Genomic DNA, 25,522 nt, shown 5'->3' with positions numbered 1-25,522 from the left:
TGGCTCCAGGCTGGGGAGGCGTATATAACTGTGGGACGGATCACTGTCTTGTACAGTAGAATTTTATTTCTTGAGCTTAGTTTGCTGTGTCTGTTGATCAAGGGGTATAGCTGGGCGATAATTTTTGAAGCTTTGGTGCATATGCTCTTGATGTGGCTGTTATCGAGAAGTTTTCCGAGGTATTTTGCTTCAGTTTTCCAGGGGATTTTAGAGTTGAACAGGGTGATGCTCGTCTTCTTGTGAAGAGTATCGTGCTTTTCTGGGGGCTTAGCCAGTCTTTAAAACATTTTTCGAGATTCAAGATGGTGTCTTGTAGTTTTTTGGTAACGAGATGTGGTTGGCGAGATCTGGCTAGAATAGCCGTGTCATCTGCATAAAGGGCGATGGTGGATGTGAGAGGATTTTGAGGGATGTCTGCCATATAGATGTAGAACAGGATCGGGGCTAGCAGTGATCCTTGAGGAACTCCAGCGAGGATTTTCCGTTGGGTTGAGACTGTTTCATTGATTTTGACTTGAATCCTCCTGTTGGAGAGATATGATTTGATCAGGTGTATCATGTTTAACGGAAGGTCAGCGATGATAAGTTTGTAGAGGAGGCCTTGGTGCCAGATCTTATCGAAGGCCTTTGAGATGTCTAGGAAGACAGCTCCAGTTTGTTGATTCCAATTAAATCCTGTGGTGATGTATTCTACTAGTCTACTAGTCTATGGATTTGATGGGTGGTGCTGTGATTTTGATGGAAGCCAAATTGTTCTTCTGGAATGATATTTAGTTGGTTGACATGATCTTGGAGTCTGATGAGGATGATTTTCTCAGCTATTTTCCCTAAGTTGGATAGCAGGCTGATGGGACGGTAATTTTCAGGTAGATGTGGGTCTTTGCCTGGTTTGCGAATTGGGATAATGTCAGCTATTTTCCATGACTGTAGGAAGTGCTGCCATTTGAGGATGGAGTTTATGATGTTTGCCAGATGCGCTATGGCTTTGCGTGGTAGTGCCTTGATGACTTGGTTAGTGATGCCATCAGGACCTGGAGCTATTTTTATCTTGAGATGGTTGATGATGTCGATTATTTCGGTAGGTGAGGTAGGCATTACAGGACTTGAATTGACATCGGGACGATTTATTGTGAACCTGACTTTATGATGGATGTTGTATACATGGCTGATGTTTAGGTTCTCATATGCAGGACTGCATTGTTTCTCTAGGTTTCTTGCTATGGCTTCGGCTTTGTCTAGGTTGTTTAGGAATTTCCATATGGAATGATCTGCTGTGGAGATGGAGGTGAGCTTGTTGTCCCATTGTTGGTTCCTGTGGAGGTCAGTGTTGGGGGGATCTTCTTCCATCCCCTCGTTTATCTGAGTCTCCGCTGTTTTACGTTTTTTCCGAGCATGGGTTTCTGTATTATGTTTTGGAGTGGGAGCAGAGATTATCAGGTTCATCTTCCCTTCTTCCCCTGATGTTGAGTTGCCCCCTTCTGTGGAGTCGTCTGTGGCTGAATATAGGTTTAGAAACCCTGGCCACTCTACTTCAAATTTCTTCAACAGTTTTTTGAGGAGCTCGAGCGCCAGCTTCTTATCCAACGATTGGATAAAGTCATCGGGACTTAAACTGTTCATGTTTAAAATATTCAAATATATGCTTACCTAAGCTGGATCTCAAGGACTTCCGTATAGCGTATAAACACAAAATACAACACACTAAAGGACTATCGTGAGATCGCAATCACTACTTAACAACACAATCATCAGCTACTTGTTTACTTTAGCTTTCCGCTTATATCAAAACTCTGAATCAACACTCCGTATTATTCATAATAACTATCAAAATCACTGATCATATATATAAACACTTGGCAACCGCCATCAGGCACCAGCGCCATTACAGTATATCATATCCAGAAAACAAATAATATAGCGGACATCATTAAGAAAATTGAATATCATAAAAAATAATCTGCACATATGCTAAATATACTTAAAGATTACATATTAATTTAAGAGATAGGCACCAAAACTAACTGCAAAAAATTACAGTGTACAGATTTAGCAGTAGTAATTTTTAATAACCGAGGAAGTCCCCTTTGGGAGGAAAAAAAAATATTGATTTTTTACACGCAAACAAACAAAAAAAACTGATCGCTGTTGTCGAATTTGGATGTCGGTATAGCCTAAATTCAAAATAGTCATTTTCATGCTTTTTTTTTTTTAACTATGTGCTCTTTTCGTTCTTTTTATTATTATTTTTTTTTTTTTTTAAGGAAGAAATGGTATCAAAGTATGTGAGACTGATTGCCAAATAACAATTCACGTTAATCGTCATAGACAGTTACATGCACGAGGTACATCTATCAAAATTATTAATCTATATGGAATATCTTCTGAAATTAATTATTGGAAACATACAGTAGTAGTTCACATTAAGAACATGATACACTTTGGGGGGGGGGTAAAAAAGGGAGAAAATTTACTCCCATCTCAAACCTAATAGTCGAATACCTCTTAAATATTATTACTCCTTCAGTATACTTACTTATTATTCATGAACTGACTGAAACAAAAATCAACAACTGCAGGCGTAGACTTCTGTGGCTAATTGGTTCAATATTATTTCAGTGTTTTGTATAACTGAATAATAAAAAAAAATGCAGTGTAATCACCGAAATATATCTTTTGAAAAATCAACAACATTGAGTACGGCGAAAGAACGTGAAGTACGCATGCTGAATTGATATACATATTCATCGGCTGCGCGCTGTTTACCTTTGGAACGGAATGACTGAAAAACAGAAATCAAATAAGGAAAAAGATAAGAGTCTGATGGAATAGCAGTGGAAACGCATTATTTTGTATAATTGCTAAAATTCGAAGGTGTTCCTTAATTTCATACCGATATTGAGAATATTATTATGTTTTTGTTTTTTGTAGGATAACGTTTTTTTTTTTTTTTTCATGTGGTTTGAGAATAAAGAATATAATATGAAATGCACAAAAGATGCCGCGCATGTTATGAAATGATGACGCAAAATATAAAATACAGCGAGATATATATTTATATTGTGTTTGCTCGTAAAATTTTATTTACAGTGATACATCAAAAATCTTGAGAATATAATCAATGCATTCATTAAAGTATGGATTATTTTTTTATTTTATCTCCATGAAAAACAAAGGTCAAGAATGAGGAGAATTTTTATTGGTAGTAGTGTTAAGTTAGTAGGGTCCTTGTATCAAAAACAATGCTGCAGACTGGTGTTTATTCATTTTTCGCTCGATATAAAATAATAATAATTTTAATGTTCAGGTACTTGAGGTTACCTTATTACGAAAATTATGTTTGCTGAACTGTCTTATGATGTATTTTCAATTTAACTTTACTCGTATTGTTTGCTTTATCCACTTTACTCGTATTGTTTGCTAAATTCCTCGTTGCAAAAATGTACTGTACACCCACAGATGCCAGACCCTTCGACACTTCTGCGCATGTCAAAAGAAGGATATTAGGATAATCAATGCGTTTCTTGGGATGATTGTTTATTATTATACGTCGGAAAATTAGCTTTTCTTTTATGAAAATTCTAGTTCTTAAAGTGGTAACTATTTTGCTTGTATAACAGTTGGAAAGTTTACGTATAAAGCACGTGATTTCGCGTGTTGGTGACCCATTCGTACTTGAAACGATGATGATCATCCTTTCAAGGATTTAGGCCCACTGGCTTGTTTTGGTCTCGTTCCATCTTTTTTCTTGGTCATTCCTTACTTTTAAATAAACATTCACACGTGTGCCACAGTAAAATAAATAAATAAATAAAATAATAACAATTATTATTATTATAATTATTATTTTTTATAATTATAATTATAAAAAATCTTATGTCATAGGACATAATCAGTGAGAGCGCAGAACAAAGGTAAGGAAAACGAAATATTTGTAGAGTGTATGTAATTTTAACTTAAACAGCCTTAAGTTAAAGCTATTGGGCCGAAATGATAAATTAAATTAATTATTATGATACACTCTATTAACATAATTGAGTATAACAGTTTCCCAAACTTCTGATAGTAAAGCAATCATTACGATTAAGGTTTGGTCTCTGAAAATTGGTAGAGCTGTTTGTTTAATGGTATCCAATTCCCGTGTGAGCAGTCCTTCGAAAGAACAAATCCTGTGCGCTTGGTCATTAAAAATTTTATGAAGTCATATGGATAATGTGAAAAGCTTTTAGGATCAAGAGCAAAGATTCTTACTTCCAGATGTTCCAGATAAAAAATTGTTAGGTTAGATGATAGTGGTGAATCCACAGCAGTTCCCTCCTCTTGTTGCTATAACTGTTCTTTCCATTCCATGTAAAGTATCCCGATGTGATTTTGAATTTGAATAGGTCTGCTATGTCTTCTGGAAATTCTGTGGATTTTTTTAACTCAGAAGCGGAGTGGTCAATGACAGCACAAAGAAGGTTAGACAGGATTCTTGAGACTGCCTATGGAATCAACAATAGGCCTAAGTAGATAATTACTTTTGTGTAGCTTTGGTGCTCCATATACCCTGGGAGGTCTTGCAATGGTAAGTTGAGTTTTTTTTTTTAATTTCTCGGTTTATGGATGTTGTTTTGTCCAATAGTTTCTTAAACTTATTAAGCTGTTACGCTTATTTCTTAAAACTATTGTCGATTTCATGTTCCAGTTATTCACTTAGCTGAATACTGAACTCTTCGACAGAATAGGGGTTATTTGAAAAGTTTGGTAAATTTCCAATAGAGGGCGACACAATTCGTTCATTCATACAGGTGTCGGCACGTATCATCTTTTACATGACCCCTGGCAAAAGTTTAGCCACGTGCGACGCGTAGTTCTCGTTTTGCAAACATTTAAAATGACCGTGTTGGCATTTTTCATAAAAATGGAGAAAAACGAGTTTCGTGCAGTGATAAAACAGCTTTATTTGAAGAAGTGGGCGACAGCGCAGATCAAAGCCGAGTTAGATGCAGTTCACGGGACTCTGCACCAGCATTAAAGACTATTTATTTTTGAAGAAATGAGTTTAAACGTGGTCGTAAGTCCATCGAAGATGAAGCGCGCTCCGGACGCTCGACTGAGATCATTATGAAGGAATGATTGACAAAATCCATGGTATGGAAGATCGTCGAGTGAAAGTGCGGGAGATTGCTGAGATTGCAGGCATGTCAACTGAGCGGGAGTATAATATCCTGCACGAAAAATTGCATATGAAAAAGCTGTGTGCGCGATGGTACCACGATTGTTGACTGTCGATCAAAAACGCATGCAAAAAGACATTTCAATGCAGTGTTTGGCGATGTTTAATCGCAATTCACATGATTTTTTGTGTCGATTCGTTACTGTAGACGAAACTGGGATCCACCACCACCACTACACACCTGAGTCCAAGCAGCAGTCAAAACAGTGGACAATGCCCGGTGGAAGAGTACCAAAAAAAAGTTTCGTTTTGTCAGCTGGGAAGGTGATGACTACTGTTTTTTGAGGATTCCCAAGGATTATCATGATAGACTATTTGGAAAAGTAAGACAATAACAGACGTCTATTATGCGTCATTATTGGACCCTTTAAAAGAAAAACTGAAGTAAAAACGGCCAAGATTGGCGCACAAACAAGTGCTCTTTCATCAAGACAATGTGCGGTCCCACACGTCGGCCGTCGCAATGGCAAAATTGCACGAACTGAGATTCGAATTGGTTCCACATCTACCATGTTATCCGAACTTGGTCCCGTGTGACTTCTTGTTCCCAAACTTAAAAATTTGGCTCGGTGGAAAAAAATGTTCTTCGAACGAGGATGCCATCAAGGCTGTCAATGACTATTTTGCACAATTTGACAAATCCTATTTTTTAGATGGGATTAAAAAATTGTTAATTCGCTGGACCAAATGTATAAACCTCGATGGAGGTTTATACATTTGGTCCAGCGAATATATATATAACTATAAATAGCCTGAATGATAATAATAATCTGTCGAATACAAAAATGAATATATTCAGAATTGTACATTAAACTCTGTAGTGAAGAAAAAATGCAACAAATATACATTATCTTAGCTATATAAAAACATACAATGTATACACGTTTTTAACAGCATTATGAATATAACAAATATTTGTTTGAACATATGTGCAATATATAAATTGTAAAATACATATGAATGATGAAGACTGAATAACTATTTGAAAACATTTTTATTAATTATATGTGTTAATTGTATTTACTGTAAGAAAAACAAAGTACTCAGCAATGAAACTTTTGCATCATGTTATTAAAAACAAGTTTAGCTATCGTCGAAGACCAGTAAGATTCTTGCAGATAAGCTTATACGTTGGTGATACATAACAACTAATTTTAAGGAGGGAACAACGTATATTATTATATTAACTAAATAACTTTAATTAATACTTCCAATATTTCGGTAATATTACATTACCAGTAAGATTGTTGTTCAAAAAAAATAAAAAAACTTATTATTAGAGTGCATATATGTTATTGTAACAAATATTTATATTACAGCATTAATTTTTATTTATCTACTTTTTTGTACATGCAATTTCTTTGAAAGATAATAAAAACAAAGAAAAAGAAAAAAGATACCATTTGTTGACCTCTTGTTTTTAGAAAGCATTAAAAACAATGGTAACAGCAAAACCAGTGGAGGCTCGTGGCTTGAAATCGTGAGAGTGATGCAATTTTCGAAATATACATACACTGTAAATACAGTGTATACGTGTGTGGATAAAATATCAAAATTATGGTAAAAATTAAAAAAAAAATTAAACATGAAAAAATATTGTTTATTATCGATAAAATTATACAGTTTGGTATAATTCAAAATTACTTAAAAATAAAATCCATTCATTTAATTACAATTAAAGGAATCGATTTACAATTTTTGGACATTGCAATTAAATCCTTTAATTGTAATGTCCAAATATATTTAAAAAGACAGAGTAAACACGATAAGCGCTATGAACAAGGCCGGCGGAAGCGGACATGCGTGCGCCGCTACGAAAGGGGCGCCGCCTCCGGGGCACGTTCATAAGTTCATTTTTAAGAAACAAAATTTTTATCATAAAAACAAAAAATTCGTAGAATGATCAATATTAAAATAAATAAGGCCGGATACACCAAATAAAATTTTTAAAAAATTGTATATTGCTGCCTCTTTGATCAGCCGGCTGTTTGCAATTTTACAGCGAGAGCAGGCTAAACGCTTGCCTAGAGAATGTTGTCTACTGCAGTCTATCAAAAGTGAAACGGTGAACGGTTTTTATGCGCAGAAATGAACTTTCGTACACAACATTTGTTGCTAAGAACCACACACGCCCGGATCGTTACAGGGGCACTTAGATAGAAATTACATGCGAGCGACAAAGACCCCAGCGCCGGTTTTCACTATGACCACTCTACTACTGACGCGAACTTCATATAAACAACAGTGGAACTGTGCGACGGACAGTGCCGCATTACTAGGCTGACCATATTTCCTTGAGACAAAAATGGGACAGGGGTTATGTAATATTCTGTATTCATGAAAAAATAAGACGATAAAAAAAATGTTTTGTTACATAGATATATTAAGCTTCCCATTATTCTTCAGTGTCAGAACCCATACAAAAACTTAGGTAGATGTAGAGGGGGACTGTATTTCATTGCGATCTTACCGTTAATATTTCTCCGATGAAGTGATCTTACGCAACAAATTTCGGTCTTTCAACACCTTATCATAAATCTTGTCACACTCCATGGCACAATTTTGTCTTACAACTAACATAGCCCTCATTGTCTCAACACTTAATCTAGATTTCTCGTTATTTAGTATATTTAATATTTGGTATTTCTCGTTCGGTATTTAGTATCGAACAATGCGACTCCATGGTTATACAAATTACTGGTATCCTTGCTATTGATATATGATTATAAGTTATGAATAATAATTTATGATAACCAATATTTATAGTTTTTATTAAAAACTTGACAAAATTTACGTTTTTATTAAAAACATGACAAAATTCACCTTTTTATTAAAACGACGGGACGACCCGGAAATATGAAAAAAAAAAAAAAAAAACGGTACTGTCCCGTTCAAAACGGTATAGTTCTCCCACCGATTAGATGTCCCTCGACATCTCTGCGCATGTCAGAAAAAGGAGAATCCATTCCGATAATAGGGTAATCAATCGTCTTCTGGGATGTGTTTGTTTATTATTACAGGTCGGAAAATTTAGCTTTTCTTTTACGAACATTGTAGTTTTTAAAGTGTAACTATTTTGCTTGTATAACAGTTGGAAAAATGTACGTAGAGTATTAACAAAATTAAAAAAGGTATAGCATAAAACGAAAATTTAACTAAGTTTATTTTTAAGAAAGCTTTCTATAAAATAAAAATAATTATACAGAAAAACAGAATTTTTTCAAACGAACTTAGATATTCTAAACTTACAGTTGAGAGAACTGAGACACTTTAATGTCCTAAACTGATTAATTATTTATGACTTGTTGTGACGTCTTTTTTTTGCATGGGTTTGTTAAAACCCATGCAAAAAAAAAGGTTGGAAAAAAATACTATTATCAAATCCTTTTAATCTTCAGAGTCATCTGAATCGGTGTCCGAATCGCCATCACTTTCACTTAAATTGATCACCAAAGGTTCGCATAATTCTTCGATAATTCCGTCTCTGTCCCAATACATATTTTCCAGTGAGGTGACATGAAAGCACTATTTTACCCAGTTTTGAACTGTAATACTTTCAATCGCCTGTTCTGAAAGCTTAAAAAGTTTCGTCATGTCAATATCTCCAGTTACGTTGCGATGGCGAATGAAACTTTTCACTTCTGCCCAAACATACTCAATAGCATTAATATCGGAATGATATGGTGGTAGCCTCAAAGCTAGAAATCCATGCTCTTTGAACATCGTGTCGAATTTAAATAGTTTATGTATATGACACGATGTATATGCGAGTTTCTTTTGACCAAATTAAGCAATTCAGTTTTTCGCATATCTGGGGAATGAGAAATGTTATTTGCAGAGAGCCAATCCATAAGAACTTGCTTCTTATTTGACCAATTTGGAACTTTGTTTAATCGAATAGAGTGATACGAAGCGTTATCAATTATAACAACAACATTTTTAGGAAGGTTTGGAATCAGTTTTTCTTCTGCCCACTTTTCGAAGATCGTAGAATTCATTTGCCTATGGTAATTGGCTTTGTATAGTAAGTTTGAATTCGGTAAAAAAACCATTTCTCCACCCGCACACAAAATTATTATGCGCCGCGAGGCATTTCCGGTTTGTAGCACTCCACATTCTTCTTTAGACTGCCAACATTTTCCATAAGCTAAATTATTATCAATCCAAGTTTCATCTCGATACACAATTGGTCTTTTCTCCTCCCTGAAACGTCTTATTGCTCTCAAATACTGCGTTCTAGATAAAACAATGTCACTTCGCTCTATGATAAGTTTCCTTTCATTCTGGGACTTTTTAAAACAAAATCCGATTTCATGAAGTATTTTCCTTAAAGTTTCTCTTTTCCAAGGAAAATTAATTTTTTCTTTAAGCACAGGAATCAATTTCGGAACAGTTGGCACTCTTTTCTCGACCACGTAAAATTCGTGAATAGTTCTTCTTATAACGTCTACATCAAAATCATTCAAAGCTACGGTTTCGATGGTTTTCTTTCTCTGGCGCTTTTTTTTAGGAGATTTAAATTTTGGCTTCACCTTCACCTTTTGATTTCCTACGAATTCTTTTAACAGTCGACCCCGATACGCCCGCAATTGCACTTGCACGTTTAATGACTTGAAAAAGGGGAACAAGGAGACGATTCTTTTTTCGCAGAATGGCAGCACATTATTCAATATTCTTTTGCAAGAGCTAGTGAAACGTTTAATAACAGAACTTGTTGACTGTACTGGATCCATCATACAAATTAATAATAAAAAAATAATGCAAAAAAAAAAAGCGACAACAAAAATCAAGCTAGTACCAGTACAGCGACAGACAAGAAAGCACGTGATTTCGCATGTTGGCGACCAATTCATACATCCTTCATTTCTTTCTCCCGGTGCCGGCGGAAGCGACCATGAAGAGTATGCGGTCGCCGCTACAGACGATGCCGCCGGGGTACGTTCATAAGTTCATTTTTAAGAAACAAAATTTTTATCATAAAAACAAAAAATTCTTAAAATGATCATATTAAAATAAATAAGGCTGGATACACCGAATAAAAATTTGAAAAAATTGTATATTCCCAACTCTTTGATCAGCCGGCTGTTTACAATTTTGTAGCGAGAGCAGGCTAAATGCTTGCCTGCAAAATGTTGTGTCTGCTGCAGTCTTTTCGATTTTTCGTACAAAACATTTGTTGCTAGTTAACCAGTCATATGGTACGCATCTCAGTAGGCTACCGACAGTAGGGCAGTGCGGCTATTATTTCGTCTCTGTGTCGTGTTGTGTAATAATTTCTTGTGGGTATAAAATAGAAATGGAATCAAAAAATTTAAAAAAAGTTATCCTGTGCACAAAATCGTAATCATCATGCTGCGAACGAAGTAGATATTAAAAAACAAATTGGTGCTCTTAATAAATTTGCTAAAATATTAAACTATTTTGATGCAGATTGTAACCAACTCGATACATCAGAAATCAGAGTAGAAGAACCGTGCACATCATCCAGTTTGCATGAAAGTCTATTGCAACTATTGAACAAGATAACAAGACGCATGATTTAAGTGAAAAACAGTTAGGAGAAGATTTAGTTGTAGTTGACCACGAAACTAACATATTGTTAGTCTGTAAATTTAGACGATCCATGTGAATGGGGAAATACTGATGAAAAATTACGAGTTGTTTTATTTGAAATGAGGCCTGTTCAAAAGAAAAATATAATATATCCCAGAGATACATATGGTCGTAAATTTGGCGACACGTATTATAATAGAAAGATGGAAAACTGGGAGTTCGTGCCAAGAACATGGCTCATTTATTCCGAAACTTTAAATTCTGTTTTTTGCTTTTGGTGCAAACCTTTCGCACCTACTGAATCAAGTCGTCTTGTAGAAGGTTATAACGATCGGAGAAATGTAAGTACAACTTTGCATAGACATGAGACTAGTTTAACTCACATGAAAAATTTCTTTAATTGGAAGGAACTTGTAAAAAAATTTAAAAAACAAAAACTACTATTGATTTCCAGACTCAAAGCATGTATGAAATGGAAAGGAAACATTGGACGAGTGTTTTAGAATGCTTCATTGAAATTATAAAATTCCTTGGGAGCCAAAATTTAGCTTTTCGTGGATCATCTGATACATAACATGAAAGGAATAACGGCAATTTTTTAAAATTAGTCGAACTGTTTGCGAAGTTTGATCCCGTTATGGAAAACCATTGAAAGGGCCCTACAATGAAACAGTAGCGTACATTATTTGAGTAAAGACAATCAAAATGAAATATTGGAAACTTAAGTAACGCAATCAGGGATACAATTTTATTATCAATTCGAAAAATCTAAATATTATTCCATAATTTTAGACTGCACACCTGATACAAGTAAAACAAAACAAATGACCATTATTATTCGCTTTGTTTTCTGTGACAATGAAACAGTCAAGATCAGGAAAAACTTTTTAGGTTTTGTAGATATATCAGATTCCACAGGACGTGGTTTATATGCAACAATAATGGAACAACTGGAAAAATGGAACATTCCCATTGAAGACATGCGAGGTCAAGGGTATGACAATGGGGCAAATATGAAAGGGAAAAAATATGGGCTCCAAAATTTGCTTTTGAACAAAAATTCTCGACCTTTTTACGTGCCATGTGCTACTCCTACTCTAAATTTAATCATTAACGATGCAGCCGAAGTGAATGCAGATACAATTAGTTTCTTTGCAATTATTCAAGAAATATACATATTTTCATTCTCTTGCAAACGTTGGGCAATCCTTTTAAGTTTAAAAAAATTTAACATTGAAACAGCCATCAGAAACGCGATGGGAAAGTAAAATTAATGCAATCCGCCCTCTGCGATATCAGTTACAAGAAATTTACGATGTACTTCTTGAAATTTTAAATAATGAAAATTTTAATAAAGAAACTCAGCATGCAGCACAAACATTATGTGCTAAAATAAAGGACTACAAATTTATTTGTAGTCCTTTATTTTAGCACATAATGTTTGTGTGAACATTATGTGAAACCCTGTGAGTAAAATGCCTGTAATGTGAGTAAAATGTGAGTAAAAAACCCTGTGAGTAAAATGCTTCAAAACAAAAATATGAACATTACACTTGCTTTAGAATTTATCGAAAACTTTAAAATATTCTTACAAGAGTATCGATCAGATACAAATTTTAAAGAAGTTCTAAAAATGGCAAAAGAACTGAGTGAAGAGGTGGATGGAGAACACGAATTTATAACTGGGACGGAAGTTCGACGACGAAAGAAGACACGACAATTTGACTATGAGCATCATGACGAAACGCCACAATCGCCAGAAGATAAATTTAGAGTGAATGTAAACACATTCACTCTAAATTTCTTCGAGATGTTGCAATGTGTTCGTCAATAGAACAACTAAAAACATATTATGATAATTTCAATTTATTGTATAGATTACTACAAATTAATAACGAAGATTTACGAAAACATTGTGACGATTTAGAGATTCTCTTGAAGGACGGCGACAATAAAGACGTAAATGCAATAGAACCATATGACGAGTTATGTACTTTCCGAGATATTTTTCGGAAGGATAATTTAAATATTCAAAACCCTTTCGATATTCTTAATTTTATTGTGTCCAATAATTTATCTTTCCCTAACTTTTCAATTGCTTTAAGAATACTATTAACCTTACCTGTTAGTGTAGCGAGCGGTGAACGTTCCTTTTCCAAGTTGAAGTTGATTAAAACCTACTTAAGAACAAGTATGTCACAAAAAAGGCTTGTTAGTTTGGCGTTAATTGCTATTGAAAATGATATATGTGCGGAATTAGACGTTAGTACCATTATTTCTAATTTTGTGGATATAAAATCAAAAACCCTAAAATTTTAATTTAAAAAATGTCAAGTATATTTATGTAATTTAATTTATTTTCTGTTATTCTGTAAAGATGTTATTTTTTGAATACTTATATTAAATGTTCTAATTATTTCCGAATTATTTTCTTATTTTCTCATCTATCTTGAGTTTCTTTTATTTTCCTAAAAGATAGTCCCACTTATAAAAATTATTAAAATTTTTTTACAAGTTACTAAGAATTTAGTAACTTGTAAAATGCAAGAATTTTTTAAACTTTAGTTCAAATAAATTTTAACTTTAATGAAAATTCATTTTAATTTTGTTAGCGATTCGGGTCGGTGAGAAGGCTATAATCCCTGTATCATTATATTCAACGATTAAAGTGAAGTGGCTTTATCAAAATTTTCTTTAACTTTTGAGAATTTTTGGAATATTCAGGTTTTTAACTATTATCCTGCGTAGTCAACATCCCCGGTCCGTTATATTTAGCAAACCAACGTGTGGCTGTTCTGTCAAAATTTATTTAAGAAATTTCAAATTATTTAAATTTTTATTATTGTAAAAGAACCAGACACACCCGAATTGTTAGAGAGGCGCTTAGATAGAAATTGCATGCGGGTGGCAAAGTCCCCAGCGCCAGTTCTGCTTTCTCCCCTTCAGCATGAATCGCCTATTCTTGGCAAAATGCCAAGGAGAGATGTACAAACGGTGGGCGAACTATACGTATGGTCAGCCTCATCTCACTATGACGTGCTATGCTTGCGCGCGAAGCAATATGACACTGTGGTAAACACAGCGTTGCTAGCGTCCTTCGCCCTCCTAAGTGCTACAAGATGGATTTTTATTATTTTTTATAGAAAATAAGAGAATTGTATAGGATTGTTGATGATAAAATTAAATATTACAAGCAAATATAAATAAATTAATAAATATATTTATATATCGTGAAAAATTGGTGGTACTGCACTTCCACAGTGCCTATGCACCATATAGTGGAACTGAAAGGGTCCTGTTTTCCATTTCAAATGCTTCAACCAGTTTCTCAGGGAACTGCGATCCATTTATTTATTTTATTTAATATAATTGGTTTCGAAACAATAAAAATGCAAAACTGTGAACAAAGAACTGTTATTGGAACATTCCTTGATTACAAACGGTGCGCAAGGATGGAGAACGTAAAAGACATTAAGGATGCCATTCAAAATTTAAACAAAGATATGTCACGACATTCTTATATTCATCTGAAAGAAATTTCATGAAATTTCTTTCAAATGAAATCAAATCAAATCAAATGAAAAATGAAAGAAAGAAACAGAATATATTCTTGTTGTCTGAATCTCTTCACTCAAGTTAATGACACGGAAGAAGATGATGTGAACATGGAAGGGGACTTTACACCTGTTCCACTTACAAAGACTCCCAGACAGTTCGATTGTTCGCAGGAGGAACAATCTAATAAAAAGATAGAACATCTGTAGATGAAATGAAAGAGGATGCAACAACACATGATACTTAAGTCACCCAAGATAGAAAAGAAAAGGTCCCTCCAGTTATCTTTAGAGATAAAGAAAATAAACCACAGTCTCAAGGTCCCTAGGGGAACAAAATATCAATTTCTCCTGGGCAAGAAATACTAACGAAGGTGTAAAGATTCATCCTACCACTGTTACAGATTATCGCATAATGACTAAAATGCTGGACAACTCCAAATTGCCCTTCCACACCTTTGTGCTAGCAAGCGAGAACAATCTAAAAGTGGTTCTAAGAGGGGCTGCTGAGGGCATCTCAACTGATGAGATTACAGCTGACCTCACAAAATTACAACCGTACCTCTAAGAAAGAAGGCATCGGCAGGGCAGTGTCACAGATGCCAAAGGTTCGAGCATGCCCAAAAGCTGTGCAAAGCTGCCTACAGATTCCTTAAATGTGGTGAGGGTCACCAAACCAACTCCTGCACCAAGCCCAGATCTACATCTGCCTGCTGTGCCAACTGTAGAGGACCACATCCCGCTAATTACAAGGGATGCCTTTTCCTTCCAAAAAACTGTGGATCAACAAGAGCGAACCATGCTCCTCCAAGCAATAACACCATAAACAACCAAGCAGGTCGCCCTCCAGATCATAATTCGTCACATTCAGCAGCACACTAAGGCACTCGACCTTCATTCATGTACAAATCATATGCGGAGGTGGTACGAACTCAGACTCCTTTATCGCAAGAGCAAACAAGCTCCACTCTCACATCAGATCTAACCTCTTCACTTGCAACAATGCTGCACGAATTGAGCAAAGCAAGCACCTCACCATCTTCCAGAAAGAGATTTTATGTAGAAACCCAATCCATATTAACAGCTCTCTATAATGTTTAAAAAATTCAAACCGAATTTCCTCATGATAACATCATAGAATGCCAATGGCTTAACAAATAAAATTCTTCATCTGCAAGAATTCACAAAGAGATACAATCCAGACATAATCTTGTTCAGTGAATCCCACCTCAGACCATCAAACAACCCAAGACTAAGAGGTTATACTCTATATAAGTGAGACAGACTAACTCTAGTGGCGGCAGCACAGCTATTTTTATTAAAAATTATTTGAGCCACAATGCATTGACCAGCACCCAAACTTTAAACCTTGAAGTGGCAGGTGCACAAAAATAACGCAGGCAAACTCAAAATCTACACAGCATACAATCCTCCCAGCATTCCACTATTGACAGCAGACTTAGATCTGTGGAGCCATCCTCGGCTCCACAGATTCCATAATTATAGCAGGAAACCTAAACTCCAAACGTGCGGCTTGGTTCAGTTCGTGAATCAACTCCAAAGGCCGTACCTTATTCAACTAAACGTCACTCAAGTCATCAATAGTAGCTGGATCCACTGAGCCAACCCACTACAGCCCATCAGGAAGTGCTGACGTACTAGATGTAGTTATCCTCGGGAACATCAGATATCAATACCAGCTGGAGGCATTAGAATAGCTTAACTCAGATCATAATCCCATCCTGCTCAAGCTAGGACTCCAGGATTAGCTCCCTCTCCACATCATTCTTTCTTAGCATGGGACAAGCTCTCTAAGGTTCTCCCAGTCCACATTGGCCCACCCCCTGTCATTCGCAAAAAAGAAGACATAGACCTAGCTGTAAGCATCTTAACTAGGCAAATCAGCACAGCAATAGCATCAGTCACTCAAACCACTCTCTTGCATGCATCCAACTGGATCCCAGAAGAGATAATGGACCTCATTAGGGCCAAAAACAAAGCCAGAAAGCGATATATGACAACACTAGAGCCTCACAGGACAAAACAACCTTAAACAACCTGAACAGAGAGGCTCGAGAAGCCCTCCAGATACACAGGAATTCCAAATGGGAATCCAAACTCATGGAAATCAATCCAGAAGATAACTCCATGTGGAAATTTTTGAAATCTCTTCGTACCAAAAGAAAACCCCTTCCACTTATGAAGACCAAACTTGGAATTGCACACTCAGATGAAGAAAAAGTAGAAGCCCTAATTGACAATCTGGAAAATCAATGCAGTCCATCTTATGAAAACAAATATTAATCTCATTTACAAAGTTGATTGTAAAGTTAGAAAAGCATTAAGACAGCCTACGGATGATTCAGAAATCATCACCACCACATCTCCAACATAAATAATCAATATTATATCCCATCTGAAGAACAAAACGGCTCCTGGCCCCAATGGAATAATAAAGCTATTCCCAAGGAAAGCCATAATTCTTCTAGTTAATATTACCAATTCCATTTTAAGATTAGTACTTTCCCACAGATTGGAAAATCGCTGACATTATAGCTCTGAAAAAGCCTGGTAATAACCCACAACTTCCCCAAAGCTACAGGCCCATCAGTCTTCTTTCCTGCCTCGACAAAGTAACAGAAAAGGTCATCCTATCAAGACTATAATCAGCAGTGGACAAACAGAAAATAATCCCAAATGAGCAATTTGGGTTTCGCAAAGCTCACAACACAGTACAACAAATTCACCGACTAACAGAACATATCACCCATGGTTTTAACTGGCACCTTCACACTGCTGCTCTATTTTTAGATGTTGCCAAGGTCTTTGATAAGGTCTGGCATTAAGGACTTACCTTCAAACTAATTAAAAACAATATCCCAATTAAACTAGTGAAACTCATATACTCATACACATTAGTGAAAGATACATGCAAGTAAACTCAACAGAATTGTGTTATCATGGCGCAAAATCCTGGCTGCAGTACCTGCGGGTTCTCTACTGGCCCAATACGTTTCACAATTTATGTATCAGACATCCCTCTCAATTCAAGAACAACTGCTGCGGCCCTTTATGCCGATGACACCGCTATTCTAGCAATGTCGCTCAGCCCTCGCATAGCAATCACTAAAGGAAGTACCACTGCGCTAGAAAACCGATTCACCAACTGAAGGATTCAGGTGAAACCCCTCAAAAGGTCAGTTATGCTGTTCTCTAGAAGAAAGATCTGCATTAAAGAAGACAGCTTGCTGTCTGGTCAAAAGATTCCATTGCAATCAGAGACCAAATACCTTGGGTATTACTGGACAAGAAACTCCTTTTTAGCAAACACATCAATGTAATTGGCTCCAAGACTTCCAAAGTCAGTGCTCAGCTCTACCCAATGATCAACCCCAAGAGCAAATTAAACTTACAAAATAAATTACTACTTTACCATATGGTCACAAGTCCAGTTATTACCTACTCCTCACCAGCATGGAGTTACACTTCACGATCAAACATTTTAAAACTACAAAGAAGCCAAAATAAATGCCTGAGGATGATCCTGGATGTCCCATGGTTTATCAGAAATTCACAGATTCATTCAGAAACCGGCATTCCATACATTTCCTCCCTTCTCCGCGATCTTGCAGAAAAATTCTTCACCAAGTCAAGTTCACATTGAAACCCACTTATCGTAAAAGCTGTCAATTACAATGAAACAGATTACTACAAATATAAAAAACTAAAGGCTATTCTACTCCCAACTGATCATACCTAATACAACTGCCCACAGAGGGCGAGCTTAATTGCTTACAAAACTCCCTTTCTCAAATAACTCTCATTACAGACGAAGGGGAATATGAAAAGCACTTGTGCTTCACCCATCCTGACAGTAGCGTTAATGGTAAATTAAAGAACTGTTGTTCCCAATAAGAAAAACCTATATACCACACGGTATTGAAGATGGCTGAATAAGAGTTCTTTTGGGTAGAAATATCGTCAAACGAACTCAGGATATGAGATCCGTGTATTGTATTTCAACTGTATGTGTTCTTTAAAGGATTGCTTGTTTTGATGGATAAGTTTCTGTGAGGTGGGCCCTTCTATAACTATGTAAAACCAGCTAACACAGTTGAAAATCCTTTATCAAGGTTCGTGTGTACCAGACTGGATTTAAAGATCAAATGACGTGGCGCCCTTGAGACTGACTGTACTACAATGGTGCTACTGATAAAGGAAGCGAGTGGTATATCTCAAGTGATGTTCGATCATATCATTCGAGAAGTTCCAAGCATTTCATTAGGATAAAAGACTAAAATCTCCAACATTTTATTTGCATTCGAGGAAGTCTATTTTTTTCATGTTCAGGATTTCAGTGGGCAACATACAACTTCAAGTCGTGTTTATATAATAATCATAATCAGAACCGGATTTACCCATAAGCCTTAGGGCATCACATTACAGAGCCTCTCTTTTTCAGTAGAGATAACTGCAATACTCAGTAGAGGGAAATCTCTTAAATGTATAGTATAGGAACTACAATAGTCTTAAATTCGGCTCTCACAATAATAATAATAATAATGGGGCAAAAATTCACAGTGAATATGGACCTTTACCAGAAATGGCACATATTTGCGATTCACTATGAATAAATTTGCATGTTCGATAAGATGCAGGTTTTTAATTTGTATGCAATTGTTTATAAAAAAAGAAAAATCACGTAACGCCTTTTTGTTCCCATACAGGGTGTAGGCGAGTACGTTTTAGCCCTGTCTAACTTCTGGAGACTTAGTGGGCAGTTCAATCTCCACTGGTAACCAATCAGAGATAGCAGGCCCAAGGCTATCACTAATTAAGCAGCATGCAGTGAATAGGCGGCTCAACAAGTGCCGCCCATCTCTTGTCCCTAACCCTCACACAATATTTTTAATGTCTGAAAATAGTGTGGATTCTACGGTCGTTTTTCTTGAGTTTACGGGACGATTTATGGGATCCTGGGAATCCGATTTATGGTCTGAATATCATTATGCTGTTGGGGGATGTCAATTGCATGGCCTAACTTTAAAACTACGTCTCTGAGATTTCCTGTGGATTCAGTTTCTGGAAGACCGTTTATGACAAGGTCTTCTTTATGTTGTTGTTGATTTAAAACTTCGTATTGTAGTTTCAGGGAATTAAATTCTTGACGGAGTTCCGATGTGTCTTTTATCAATTTGTGCTGCTTGTCAGTTAGTGTCTTAATGCTGGTTTTAATGTCTTTTACTGTTTGTAAGACTTCTTCGACTTTTCAATTATTAAATTCGACAAACTCTACATATTCGCTATTTTTTTTGTTATTTGTTTATTCTGTTTATCAAATAGTTCTTGGACAAGATCTACCAAGCTGGTTTTTATATTTTCTAAACATTTTTCTAGTAATAAATTTACGGAATTCAAATTATAAGACTCACCGGTATTTTTTTTTTTTTTTTTTTGTTCTGTTCAGTTCATCGTCCGATTCTGCCTCCAGCGTAATCGGTTGCGTCGCGTGTGACGGCGTTTCTCTGCTCTCTCTGCAATAAAGGCATTTCCATTCCTCTCGCTTGGCATTGGATTTGCGTTGCCATGTTGTTTCTAAAGTTCCGCAACATGTAAAATGAAGATTCCAAAGGTATTTCCTGCACGTTGTATGACTTCCGTCGAACGATAATTCCTTCAGACACTTGTTGCCTGAAGGAATTATGGCGCACTTTTCTTCACTTGGACAACTGTAAAGATGGCGACGTCCTTTGTTCTATGCTCGTTAGTGACCACGATGAACTCTGCTCAATTTTCAGCACACTCAAAATTTGAGTTTCACTTGGCCGATTTCGATTAATTATAAATCATTGTCTTCAGCATGACAAGAAGAGTTACTTTGTGTCACTTTTAAATTAACAACAGGAGTTTGAACCACATTAAAGTATAAAAACTGGACAATCGATAACCATGCAGCCGTTCGTAATAATAATAATAAAACCCGAGTTTCTGGTAGAAAAAACCCGCTTGCCCTTGCCAGATATCGACTAACTCGGGAACAGGTCGAAAAAAGGCTTAGAAAAATTTTCTCTAATCGCCAACTAGATTTGAAAGCAAGTCTTCCTTCTTGCGATCAAGCATCGTGGAGTGCCAAATGCCACATCCACTTTCCTTACCATGTTTCGCTGGCTATACTGTATATGACTAACAGCATCATTGAAAGGTTGTTTAACATAAACAAAAAGCAGAAAAAAATTAAACATTTTCCAACAGCAGTTAATAACTATAGTTGAAAAGCTGGAATGATAGTCTAATCACGAGTATCATTAGGCATGTTGCATTCAGTCTCTCCATTGTTATGTAAACTCAGTATGTAATTGCTGGCATAGGACAGGTCTTTAATTTTCCACATGCTATTCAGTGGCAGCTCGTACATTAGCACTGTGACACTGCAGCAACCCCAAGGATAAAATGAAAAAATTAAATTTTGTTTGTGTTTATAAATAATAACAATGCTTACAACATATAAATGCAATACATCATGCTAAAGATTACAGCTTATGTTTTGACATTGATTGAATAGTTAATAATTGGAATTGTTCGATTAACGCTTTAGATTAAGAAACAAATGCACTGCAATCTAACGCCAATATTCGTTTGCGCTTGTCATTGCACGTTACGTAATTAGATACACTCCCTCGAATTACGTAACGTGCAATGACACGTTACGTAGACGAGGACGTTTTTAAGCCCTATCTAACTTTTGGAGACTAAGTGGGCAGTTATCTCCACTGGTAGCCAATGAGTGATAGCTGGCCCAAGGCTATCACTAATTAATCGGCACGCAGTGAAGAAAACGGCTAGTAAGTGCCGCCATCTGGTGGTCCCTAACCCTAACACAATATATTTAATGTCTGAAAATAGTGTGGATTCGACGGCCAATTTTCTTGAGTTTACGGAACGAAAAACCCTAGTTTCCAGGAGGAAAAACCCGCTAGCCCGTGCCAGAGATCGACTAACTCTGGAACCGGTTGAGAAAAGGCTTAGAAAAAGTTCCTCTAGTCGGCGACTAGATTCGAACGCCTTTCGTCGTGTGGTCAAGCGCTGTAAAGTGCAAACGTCACTTCTACTGAGCTGATATGAAACGTTTATTATTGGTGCGTGTTCGTGGTGAACTATTTTTTGTAAATCTTATTTTATTTTATTAAAATAACATATAATTATTTATTTATTATAGATACAAGGCTGAATTATGACGAGCGTCACTGTTGAAAATATGAAAAGAATTATATTTTTTTTCAATTATCGTTACACGAAACAAATGCACTGGAATCTAACGCCGATATTCGTTTGCACTTGTCATTGCTATTGATACGAAACTTTTATTATTGGTGTTTGTTCGTGGTGGGGATGGAAAATTTTTAATAAAGCAATTTTTTAATATGTAAATTTATTTATTAATAAATTCGTTACTGATTAAGAAAAAAAAGTTTTTTTTTTTTTTTTTTTTTTGCAGCACCTCCACTTAAAATTTTCACCGGTCGCCACTGTGCTGATTAATGATTTCAGGAGGTTGCGAAGGCTTATTCCTCGATTTCCATTTAGTGCCTTTTGAGCGAATGGCTTCGGAGGACTCCTTCAACAACCTGTCGAAGTAATTCCCTTCAAAATTTAGGAAATAGTAGAAAACTGCATAAGGTACTGACTGATTTGAATGCCATTTTGATGTTGAGTGCCTTTAATATTTTGGCTGTTTTTCTTGATGTTGCCAACCTATGGAACAGACACAGTGCCTTTGTGATTAATTTCTGTGTTATCAAGGGGTGGTTTGTCAGCATATAGAAGTTTCTTTAGAGCCTTTTCTTTTTCTTTCTTTCTTTCTTTTTTTTTTTTTTTTTTTTTTTTTTTTTTTTTTTTGAGTATCCATTTTGGAAGAAGATGAAATAGGATTTGAAGTTCTTGTTTTCGTTTGATGTCATTTTTTAGCATGTTTAATGCTCCATTTATTTATTCATAGATTACAAAAACATATATATATATATATATATATATATATATATTTTTTTTTTTTTTTTAAATTAAAAAAAAAATCAGCTAACGCCTTTTTATTCCCGTATATACGGGAGTAGGCGAGGCCATTTAGCCCTATCTAACTTTTTGGAGACTGAGTGGGCAGTCCAATCTCCACTGGTACCCAATCAGAGACAGATGGCCCAAGGCTATCACTAATTAAGCGGTACGCAGTGAAGAGAGACGGCTCAAATGTGCCGCCATCTCGTGGTCTCTAACCCTAACACAATATATTTAATGTCTGAAATAATGTGGGTTCTACGGTCGATTTTCTTGAGTTTACAGGACGAAAAACCCGAGTTTCCGGGAGGAAAAACCTGCTTGCCCGTGCCAGAGATCGACTAACTCGGGAACCGGTCGAAAAAAGGCTTAGAAAAATTTCCTCTAGTCGCCGACTAGACTCGAAACCAAGACTTCCTTCGTGCGGCCTAGTGCGGTGGTGTGCAAACGCCACATCCACTGAGCTACACAGGCTCACTTTTTTTTTTTTTTTTTTTTTTTTTTTTTTTTTTTATAGATTCCAAATTCTTGCATTTGTGAGTCAACAATATGCTGAATATCAGCTGCCAACCATTTTTCGGGGTATACGAACTAATCTCCTATTAAAACTTTTTGCTTAATCTAAATGAACAACAATACTGAAATATCTTTATCCAAAATAAGACAAAACGGTGATCCGATTCTATTAATTCTTTCATTTCCGATATTTTCTCTTCTTTTTTATGTTCACAGAAATCTAAAATTAAGATATCTGACTGGTTGTTTAGTAACATAATTCTGCTTTGAAATTGACTCACGTATAAAATAACTATCGGCAATTATTCGAATTGAGATTCTATCTTCAGCAGCCAATCTAGATACAACCTCACTTAATTTTCTTGTCTTAAAAAAGTTTAAAATTGACTGATCAGCGTTATTCTTTTCTGGACTACTTAAAGATTCCGTATTGCCACGGTACTGTTTTTTTTTCTCCCCAAAACGATGCTTGCTTACACGTTCAATGTATTATCAGTCCGCTAGTGTTCGATCCCTTGCATGAAATCTGCTTTAATAATTTTGCAATGAGTCATTTCATTGCCTTAAAGCCCATTGGCTGTGATTTCACTACCCACTGGTAGTGATTTTCTGTTTTTCGTTAACGAACCATCAGATAAGGAACTAATGCTGTGAACGAACCATCAGATAAGGAACTAATCTGTGAACGAACCTTGAGCAGCTAAGTGCAACAATGTCTGTTTATGCGTGGCGGTTTCAATGCACTTGATTCATAGTTATATTAGTTCTATAATGATATTATTGTATTATATTTATTTAAAAGAAAAATATATATACACTATATTGATAAACGTATTTATCAACCAAATCCACCATTGCTTATGTCAGTCATAGAGAGAAAGTTGATGGTGCTATCACCGCAGGAAACTTCGACACTCAGTGGACGAGATCAACGAACTGTCTCGGAACATTCGGACCAGTGGCGCACTCAGGATTTAATCTTGGAGGGGGCTGAGCGCTCAGGATTTAACCTTGGGGGGGGCGAGTTGAGTAGACGTTTTGCGAATACACACTACACATCGCATACGACCTATAACTGAACATCTGCAGTGATCGCTAATTCATAAGTAGCACACAACATAAATAAAATAAATGAATTTTAATTAGGAAAAGATTTTTGGAAATTTTTCTAGTGTTTTTTCCTTTTCTTTGGGGGGTGCCCGGGCCCCTTCCCCCCCTCTGGGTGCGCCACTGATTCGGACATCACCGGCTGCTGCAGGAACGTCAGCATTAGAATTGTCCACAGAGAGTTGCATCCTTAGGTTACCATGACAGAGCTGCTGTGAACAAGGCACATATCTCCTCTCCTCAATGCCAAGTGACGTTTGGACTGGTGTCTCACACTGTTCATAAACTGTAGATTATTCGAAAAGGGTTCTGTGGAGAGACGAATCCCGCTTCCAAATGTTTCACTTTGATGGTCATGTTTGAATCTGGAGATTACCCAGAGAATGGTTCCAACAGGACTTCATCATTCAAAATGTTAGGTTTGGTGGAGGCTCAGGAATGTGTAGGTGTTTCAGGTATATTGGACTTGTCCATTAGTGGACATGCCTAAAACCATGATGTGTGATGGCTACCTGGACAATTTCATGTTTTCAACTGTGGAAGTACTTTGACAGTGACCCTTGCATGTTTCAGCATGAGTGCTGCATGCCATGTGTGTGTCCAAGACTAGCTTCCACTAAACAACAAAATGTTGGACTGGCCAGCTGAGTCCAAACCTCAACCCTATCGAACATCTTTGGGACGAATTAGAATTCACTACAGCGGCTGTCAACAGCATCAGCAAGGATAACTTTGTGCAAGGAATGGAAGAATATTCTTGTTGCGATGTATCAGAAATTGGTTGAAATTATGTCCCAAAGGGTAATTGCTGGTATTCAGGCAAAAGATAACGCCGTTTTTTTGACTACAACCTCCAAGTACTTTTGTCAACATATTGTATATGTATAAAATAACAAATAACATTGTATTCATTGCAGTTGATAAATATTAATTCATAATAAAATTTTAACCATCATTCAATATATTTCCTTTCAGATTTGTAAGTTTAAATTTATGAAATCTCTCTAGTCTCAAACTGCTTTTCTTAGGACTTGAGATTTTGAAAATTTCTTGAGAATTCCTAAGACAGAAATCCTATATGTGACTCATTTTGGTGATTCGTGTTTTGAATGTAATTGTCTGATGATGTTCTTGTTCTTCTTATGGTGCCATCTTCTATCGAAGGTCAGCGACCATCTTGGCAAACCAACTGCGTTCTTGCATTAATCTGAGCAGTTGTACACTGCTCTATCCTGTCAACATCTTCATGTTGTCAAACCAAGATATTCTTTTTCTTCCTCTAGCTCCTTTGCCGTCAATTCTTCCTACCAAAATGGTTTGCAGAAGTTGGTATTTGCCGTTTCTCATGAAGTGGTCAAGATATGTTTTTCTTTTCTTGATTGTTTGTACGAGATCTTTGGATTTGCCAGTGGATATTAAGCCATTTTCATTGGTAATTTTTTCTGTCCATGATATCTTCAGCATTCTTATATATAGCCAAATCTCAAAGGCTTCAATTTTCTTGATGGTTGTTGCCTTCACTGTCCAT

General features: G+C 36.2%; 1 protein-coding gene across 1 annotated transcript in view; it reads right to left on the bottom strand.

The window, feature by feature from the left end:
- The window catches only part of LOC150095728 (arylsulfatase J-like), a 150,863-nt gene extending 148,183 nt beyond the window's left edge, over nt 1-2,680 (bottom strand). The window contains exon 1 of the mRNA XM_090409768.1: nt 2,534-2,680. The gene's annotated coding sequence lies outside the window, so the exon portion shown is untranslated. The remainder of the gene's footprint in view (nt 1-2,533) is intronic.
- Between the last annotated feature and the right edge of the window lie 22,842 nt (nt 2,681-25,522).

Source organism: Typopeltis vanoorti, chromosome 20 (genome assembly GCF_054136105.1).
Source record: "Typopeltis vanoorti isolate ZY-2024b chromosome 20, IOZ_Tvanoo_1.0, whole genome shotgun sequence".
Taxonomy (NCBI): domain Eukaryota; kingdom Metazoa; phylum Arthropoda; class Arachnida; order Uropygi; family Thelyphonidae; genus Typopeltis; species Typopeltis vanoorti.
This window is presented reverse-complemented; position numbering and strand designations above follow the sequence as displayed.